Source organism: Psammomys obesus, unplaced genomic scaffold (assembly GCF_907164565.1).
Source record: "Psammomys obesus unplaced genomic scaffold, mPsaObe1.curated_primary_1811, whole genome shotgun sequence".
NCBI classification, from domain to species: Eukaryota; Metazoa; Chordata; class Mammalia; order Rodentia; family Muridae; genus Psammomys; species Psammomys obesus.
Window position 1 is genome coordinate 24021609 of NW_026585689.1, and position 8541 is coordinate 24030149.

At 35.9% G+C, this 8541-nt stretch overlaps 1 non-coding gene across 1 annotated transcript; it reads left to right on the plus strand.

The window, feature by feature from the left end:
- The first annotated feature begins 8040 nt into the window (after nucleotides 1-8040).
- On the plus strand, nucleotides 8041-8140 carry LOC129667630 (small nucleolar RNA U13). Its single transcript, XR_008718790.1, has one exon. It is a non-coding gene; the product is annotated as a small nucleolar RNA U13 (small nucleolar RNA).
- Nucleotides 8141-8541: the final 401 nt, after the last annotated feature.

The following is an 8541-nucleotide window of genomic DNA, read 5'->3' on the forward strand; positions in this document are numbered from 1 at the left end:
TAATATCTTCTGGTCTTCCTCTAAGCATTCTGAGCCTACGTTCTGTTTAGCCATGATTAGTATACTTTTCCAATGTGAGGTAACAACATTGCTCTTTCTTAATTATCCAGGTTGTATTTTTTTCCTCTTACAGACCTACATGCTTCATTCTGTAGACCAATGAAAGTCACTAACACCAGAGGACAATGATAGAAATGCAATGACTACACACATACTCCAATGAGGCAAAACTTTATATTCAAAGGACATTTGTGCAGAACATAACAGATTCACGTATTTCGTAGATGTTAAGTACGTGCTCTGTCTCCAGCCTTTGAAGATAAACTTCCCTACAGCTAGGGTTTACATGGGAAACTACTTGTCTTAAAATGTATCTGAGCACATTCCTTATTAGATGGTTTATATTTCAGGAAATATTACTTTGTTGCCTAGCAGTAATCCTTCCAACCATTACATTTACCTTTCTTAGTATTAAACTTGGGAGGAGACGGTAAATTCATGTCCTCTATTTAAAACCCTTCCACGTATTTAAAAATAAAAACATCATAGTTATATAATTTTGTTCAGTTTCTGTTTATTGCTTGTTCATGCTGAACCTACTGAATTTATAATTGCTTCTAGTTTTGCTTTTCAAGTTCATAGCCATCGTGTTCTCGCCTCTGGACCATTCATCTACCCATTTCAGACATTGGTGCTATCAAGAAATATTTACACTTTGATCTAATAGAACAATTATTCTCCTGAATGTGGTTGTCACAGCTACATTTCTCATAATCTCTAGAGCACTGCCTTCTGAAGAATTTGAGGGTGTTTGGTGCTGACACTATGTTTGCAAATCTGATGCTGTTCTTAAGTAAATGGAAACACAATATGAAAGAGATCATAGTGTGATTCCCAATAGAAAATGATGGCTGGCTATCGAACGATAACTAAAAGTCTCTTAAATTAATTTTTAGTTTTCTCTCATAAATAAGCAAAAAAACAAAACAAAATAAAAAACAAACAAAAAACACAGTCATAGTAGCCGTCTTGTACCGGTACAGCGCCCATCCATCAGGGAATCAGAAGTGCCTTCTGCTCTGCTTTGTCCATATTGCCTGTCTTCATCCTTTCAATGATCACCTTATCATCACCCTGTAGCTGCTGTACCATGTGATGTCCACAGTACAGGCAGTAATGAGAAGGAAGGTCTAAGAAACCTGCAGACATAGCCCAATTCATTTTTCACCAGGAAAATAATAACTAGCCAAACTATGTTCTGCCATGACTTGTGAATGGTCAGTTCTATCCACAAAACACCTAACAACAATCTAGCTATGTATATATACAGACATGTACTGTTTAGAAGTATATTTACTCTAATTACATATGGAATATTAAAATTGTACCAACTACTGTGGCCAACCCAGGTATTTACTTTAAAAAAAAAAAAAACTTTAAAATAAATTTTCTTGATATAATGAAATAAGGAAAGAACAGCTGCTATCATTTGGCTCTTCCTCAATTGGATTTTAGAGTTTATTCTATTTTATAGATACTTCTGCCCAGATATCCTTAAAAGTATAGGCTGAGCCCATGAAAAGTATGAAGGAATGCTCAGTGAAGCTATGGTTATGTTCTGTCCTTGAAAGAACTTACAATCGTACAGAGAACATAAGAAGCAAATATTAAAAATAAAAAGAGTCTTTTTTTTTTCTTTCCAGGCCATATTTAGACTCAGATGTAATTGTATTGTCACATGCATACACAATGTATTTTCTGAGTTGTCTTCTCCATTGTTTGCAATAGGTAGCTTTTCTTTCTCTCTTATGAATACAGTGTCTTCATTCTTTTGAGTGCTTTAATAATGTTTCTCTAGTAAGCTAATAATATTCAGGAGTTCCCCAGAATTTTTTTTTCATTTTTCAGGGCATCACAAGGCCTTCTGTGCATAACCAGATCCCTCCCCCACTTTGTTAGGAATCGTGCCAGGTTTTCTGCTATGTACTCACACATCTGCTTCTTCTACGCATTCGGGATACCAGGAACACAGATGTTCTTGGCACCCAGCCACTTTTAGCATTGTTTTCTCTGAAGGAAAATGTTTCACTCCACATTTATCAAAGCATGTTACTTCCTGTGGGTCTGCATCCTCCGTGCCAACAGAGTTGAATTTTAGCCATTGCCCTTCTGCTGTTGGCTTCCTCTCTCTTCAGTCATCAGGAATAAAAAGTTACCTTCAAATTTCACCTCAAAAAAATCATGTCTAAGGAATGGCAACTTCAGTTCTGTACCGAATGAATCCATTAAGTATTATATGGGTGAGTATGCAATTCAAAAATTTAGGAAGAATAGCATAGAATAAGTAACTCAGATATTTACTTCAAAATGTAGAGTTATCATGAGTTTCTAAAATAATAGTAAATAATTGATATTTGGTGCCTCACACATTTGACGCACATGGAGATATAAAATTCCAACTTCCATTTTGAAATTATTAAGTTCAAATATTGGAAAGAAACGAAAAAAACCTATCCATTTACATAACATTCATAGTCAGAATTTTGGAAAAATCATGACATTTGAATGTTTCATTTTGAAGTGAAGAACAAAACGCACACTTTTCCTCTTAGAAACAGAAGGGCAATTTACAAACAATGAAGAGAATCCACTGTACTTAAAGTTCTGGTCTTGATGAGAGTCTTAATATGGATGTCCTCCCCCCCTTCCCAGTTCTCATATCTTATCAAATGAATGATTGATTGGAAACACAATAAGAGGGTTTAAAGAATTCTTCATATGGGTTTTCTCAGAAAGGAAAACCCAAGGGAAAGAATGAAACTGTCCTTACATTTGAGTGAGCAGTCCCTGTTGATCAATAAGCTTGTTCTAGGAGGCTAAGCCTTCCCACCACAGGATGCCACGCTGCAGGGGCAGGAAAACAGGGCCATACACAAAGGGTGGGGCTTCTATGAAAAGACCACAGGTGGGGTACATGGAGAGTCAAACCCAGAGGGGGGAAATCTGCTCCTCTAATCCTTTTCAAAAGCACTTTTCAGTTGAAAGCAAAGAAGAAGAAAAAAGTCACAATATTTGGATCCTTCTTTCTCTTGAAATTAATAATATTATTTATTGTGGTTAAAGTAAGAACATCAATCAGTCCCTTAAATTATTTAAATAAAACTATTCTGCTTGATTTGGTGCTAATACTCAAAATGGTTTTAGGAAGTAATAAGAGCTATTGGGAAGATTTTAAATGCAGAGTTAGAAAATCTCTGCTGGTATTGTGCCTTCTATTAACCAGAGGTATAGAAGCCCGCTGTCCCCATTATTACTGTAACTCACCATGAGCCATAGAGCTAGCAATATCAGCTCTGTTCCCTGTGAGAGTCTGGAGGAAACAAAATTCAAATATCTTCTATATTAGTTGGTATATTTATAAATGGGATAGAGTACATTTCAGAAATCATAGACAAATAAATAGATGATAGAAAGGTAGATAAATGCATAGATAATATCTTAGTTATTATTTTGACACTTGACAGCCCCCGGCAAAGTATGCTTCAAGTCTGTAAATTCCCCAAATATGCTACCAGAATCTCACAAAGTGCAATAATAGTCATTGATTTCTGTGTTAACAATTTGTCAGTGAGGCATAGAAATAAAGGCAATAACTGCTCAGGACAGAGATCTTAAAGTACTTCTCTATAATCCACAAAAAAACACTTAGTATCTATAATACTACTATATTTGTATATATATATATATATATATATATATATATATATATATATATATTTGTTAACTATGTATGTATATATATGTATATACATGCATATATACATATATATATATATATATATATATATATATACATACATACAGTTGGCTTGATATAACCAACTGTTTGGAACCATGATAAAAGAGCAGAAATCATTGTGAACAAGATATGTAACTCATGACTTAAAAAGAAGAAAAGTAAATACATATGTTAGTGAATTCTTTAAACAACACCTATAAAACTGATGGAAACTCAAGGTGTGCCAAAGTAAAAAGTAGCCCATGGAACTATTTTCTGTCAACATGATAAAACATTATTCAATAAATGTTTTATGTACTGACTGATACTAGAACAAGAAATAGGGTCAGGAGGTGGTTCAACTGGTACATGTGCTTGCAATCAAACCTAGCACTTTGCATTTGAGCCTTAGGGCACATGTGGTGGCGGCAGAGAACTGATACTTCCATGTTGTTCTCTGACCTCGATATTTCTAGTAAGTCACAAGCAAATTCACCCACAAATATGTAAATACATATAATAAAAATTTAAATAAGAACTAGTTGAATTTATCTTATCTATGCCATAGATTACAACCAACAAGTATGTAAAAAAATGAAATAATATAAATGCACAATATGAAATGGTTTAAGAAAAAATAAATCAAATACCCCCATAGGTAGATTGATTGTTTGGCTCTCTGTATTCACAGAAATATACCAAGATCTATACTTGGGTAAATATGGCTTCTCCACATGCTTTTTCACACCCCCAATTTTTTAAGTAAAACAGCAGTCTTTCTTCCTAGACTATCCTTTTCTCATCCAATATAATAAAACTCCCACAGTACAGGTTTGGACCATCAACTGATGATATGTCAACAGAGACGATCATGTGATATCAACTCCCAACATCATCACCGTGTAACTAAGCCAATGATGAGCATAGAACATTTCCATGGTTAGCACTAGTACTTGTCCAGAGGACAGCACATCAGCAGTTAATGAAAAGGGTCTTTTCATTTTAATTATTTATTACCATTTATTCATTTTGTATCCCAGCTGTAGCCCCCTCTCTTATCTCCTCCCAATCGCACCCTCCCCACCTCTTCTCCTCCCATGCCCCTTTCCCAGTCCACTGATAGGGGAGGCCCTTCCATCTGACCCTAGCCTACCAGGTCTCATCAGAAACTGGCTACATTGTCTTCCTCTGTGGCCTGGCAAGGCTGCTCCCCCTCAAGCGGAGGTGATCAGAGAGCCAGCCACTGAGTTCATGTCAGAGACAGTCCCTGTTCCCCTTACTAGAGACCTCACCTGGAGACTGAGCTGCCACAGGCTACATCAGTGCAGGGAAATCATGAAATTTGCAGGTAAATAGTGGGAACTAGAAAAGATCATCCTACGTGAGGTATCCCAGAAGCAGAAAGTTACACGTGATATATACTCATTTATAAGTGCATATTAGACATATAATATAGGATAATCATACTAAAATCTGTACACCTAAAGAAGCTAAGCAAGAAGAAGGACCCTTGGTAAGTGAAAGGGGTCTTAACAGTTATTCTGTTTAGGCTAGGGAAGCTATTGTATCTGTATTTCCTATTACATGAAGCAACCCTGCCTTAGCCAGAGAGAAAAAAGACAACACTGAAAAAAGATGCAGAGACAAAACAAGGAGAGAGAATGAAAGAGAAAATGATGAAGAGCAGAGGAGCCCACAGCAGACCAAAGTACAGATACCACCAAATTCCAATTTGGTGAACCAATTTTGAGAGTTTACTGGGTAAGGAGTTACTTACAGGAGCAAAAATGCCTCAAAGACAAGTGCATCACTGTAGTCCACTCCTGCACAGGTGACACTTCACAGTACTTGGCCCCTGAACAGCCTGCAGGGTGCTCAACAGGTTAGGTATAGTCCTTTCCAGGTGCCTACGTTGGTCTGAGCCTCTTCCAGCCAGCTCAGCTTGTTTCTGCTTCTTCTAGCCCTAGTTTCAGAATCTTCTTTGTTGCTTGGCTTTCCTGAGAGTCTTCTTTGCAGCTTAATTCTACTACTCTAAGAAAGGCTTTCAGCTTCATTGCTTACTCTGGCAGGTTGTGACCTAGTGAATCTAGTCAGTTCTAGGAACTTTCTGAAGCTATTTTGAGTTGTATACCTTTCTGCTTGAGGAGTATCCTTTCAGAGTACACTGTTTTAATTCATGAGGAAATTATTACAAAAAGGCCAATTCTTTAGGTCCTGAATCCAGCCAAGCCTAAATATATCCTGGCTCAATCAAGTTTCAATATAATAAAGAAAATTTGACTTGTACAGACAAAATCCTTATCTTCCTATATATAGGATGAATATACTGAATATATATGAATATATATAGGATGAATATATATGAATGAATACACTACAAAACATAGAGGATTTTATGATGTTAAGATGCGAATTCTCCAAAAATGATTCCCTAAGATCTGTTTTCTCATTTTCTTCTAAAGAAGATTCTGAGTGGATTCTTATTTCTCGGGGCTCCCTCTGCTAAGCTAAAAATTGGACCCGACAGTCCTTTGAAATAAAGGGTGAGGCACCAACGGTATGGAGGGTCGCTCCCAAGGTTCCCCAAGAGTGCCAAAAGGGCCAAAAATATGAAAATTATGTGTCTTCTCCCTGGAGATAAAATAAAAAAGAAAAAGAATATTAAAGAAAAGTAACATTTATGAACAGCACATACATCTCACCTTCTTTATTAATCACTTTTTGATAAGTCGGAGAAGAGAACTGACTGGCATGGTGAACCAGAAACCTAAGCAAAGGAAGAGAGAGGGAGGTTAACTTTCTGGATAATTAAGTTCCTAGTGTCCCAAGGCATTTCCATGATTATGTCAAAATTAAAGTAAAAGTCACATGAAATCCCCTTCAGATCTATGTCATAATCCCTTTTGGGTGCCTGACAAATCTTGAGAAGCCAGGATGACAGTTACTGATTTACCTTTCTGTGCTGAAAATGGAAGTTGAAAGTTAAGTGGCAACATAAAACTAAGTACCTCTGAGACCTAACTTCAAGCCTGGACTAGACAGAAATGACAGAAAATCATTAGGAGCAGAAGGCATTGAAAGGTCAGAAATAAATTGTTATCAAGCCCTGTTTGACTATTTTACCGGTCAGATTCCTCCCCCTTTTGCTCTCCAAAATGTAGTAACATTTCCTTATTTTGGGAGATAAATAATGATGTTATCAGGGTTGTAGGAACACACAGTCATATTCTGGGAATGTTTTGTGTAAAAAAAAAAATGATGTTTTCAGTAAAATATAATTCTTAAGTAGTGATTAAAAAAATACACAGTTATCTTTTTCTGTCTGCCTGGACTACATTGCTTTGTGCAGATGCACAATGAAGTTTAACCTTAGTAGAGGATAAAGCCAGCAATGGCTTTGTATATTTAGGTTTTAATAAGAGTTTGGTAGGGTGGCTATTTAATTGCCAAAATAGAGTCCTAGAGTAAGAAAATCATTCGTCATTTCCTTTTTCCCTACCTTACCATGACGTCTCCCCTCGCTTCATCATCTTGCTCCTCCTGTGCCCTTTTTCATCTATACCTCTCATCTTTGATCCTTTCACACAAGGATGGTCTTTTGCCATCCTAGCTGCATAATAGCAGGGAAAACTCATGAAAATCTCACAGAAACAAAATTGATCTTCAACTAAATGAGCATGTTAGTGAATCAAAATTTGGGGAATCTGTATTTAAATTGTGAAAGTAGAAAATTATGGGTTAAGAGATTGAATATAGGAAAGGAAAGAGCCTTACTCATTTTAGCAATTACTATGTAATGTCCTAAAATGATTGACTAATCACTCCACAACTAATCATTCTGCAGCTGGTTTGTAAATATCTATATTTACATATTCCCTAAATATATATTTTTACATGTTCCCTAAATATATATATTTACAAAAGAATGCCTCATCTGCCACATTTTATGGGATTAACACCTTTAGAGAATAGGAGGCCCCAGACTGATCCTCTGGAATTACACAAGACAATCCCAGCCTAAAAACAGGTAGCCTGTAGCTTAGCACATTTTCACTGATAACATGATATTTAAAATAAAGTTATTTTGTATTTTGCCATCTTCAAAAAAGACAGTATGTTTGCAAAGAGGGAAGCTCGTATTAAACAGTCAAAAGTCTTTTCTAAGGCCTTTTACTTCAGGATGGCAGAAATCAACACAATGCTACTTATCTGTATCTGCTAAATCAAAAATCTATAAACTCTATTTACATACAGAGTTCTTGATCATTTGGGGTAAATAAAACATGATGATTGGGCATTCACACTATTGTGTGAGATATCTATCAAATCTTTTTATGGCATTTATGTATTACTCATCTGATATAAAATAATAGAAATAATAATACATTTTAAAAAATAAACAGTCCATTTACAAGTTAATCATAGTCATGAGTCTTAACACTTAAGGCATGATGTCTACGTAGCAAAAATAAACCAAAAAAGAGAGAGAAAAAAAAAGAGGAAATGAAGATAAGAAAACAGTGAAGAGATGTTTAAAAGTAACATTCAAACCTCACAATGGAGTGTTTACTTATAGATCACAAACATAGCATGCTTTTAAAAAGATGAGGTCTTTTTTCCCCCTTAGTAAGAGGTGTTCATTCGAGCTCACCCATAGAAAGGTGATGAAAATTGAATTTGGGGCTAAAATTTTTCTGCATGTTCTTTATTATGTAGAGGAAGGAAGGAAGGAAGGAAGGAAGGAAGGAAGGAAGGAAGGAAGG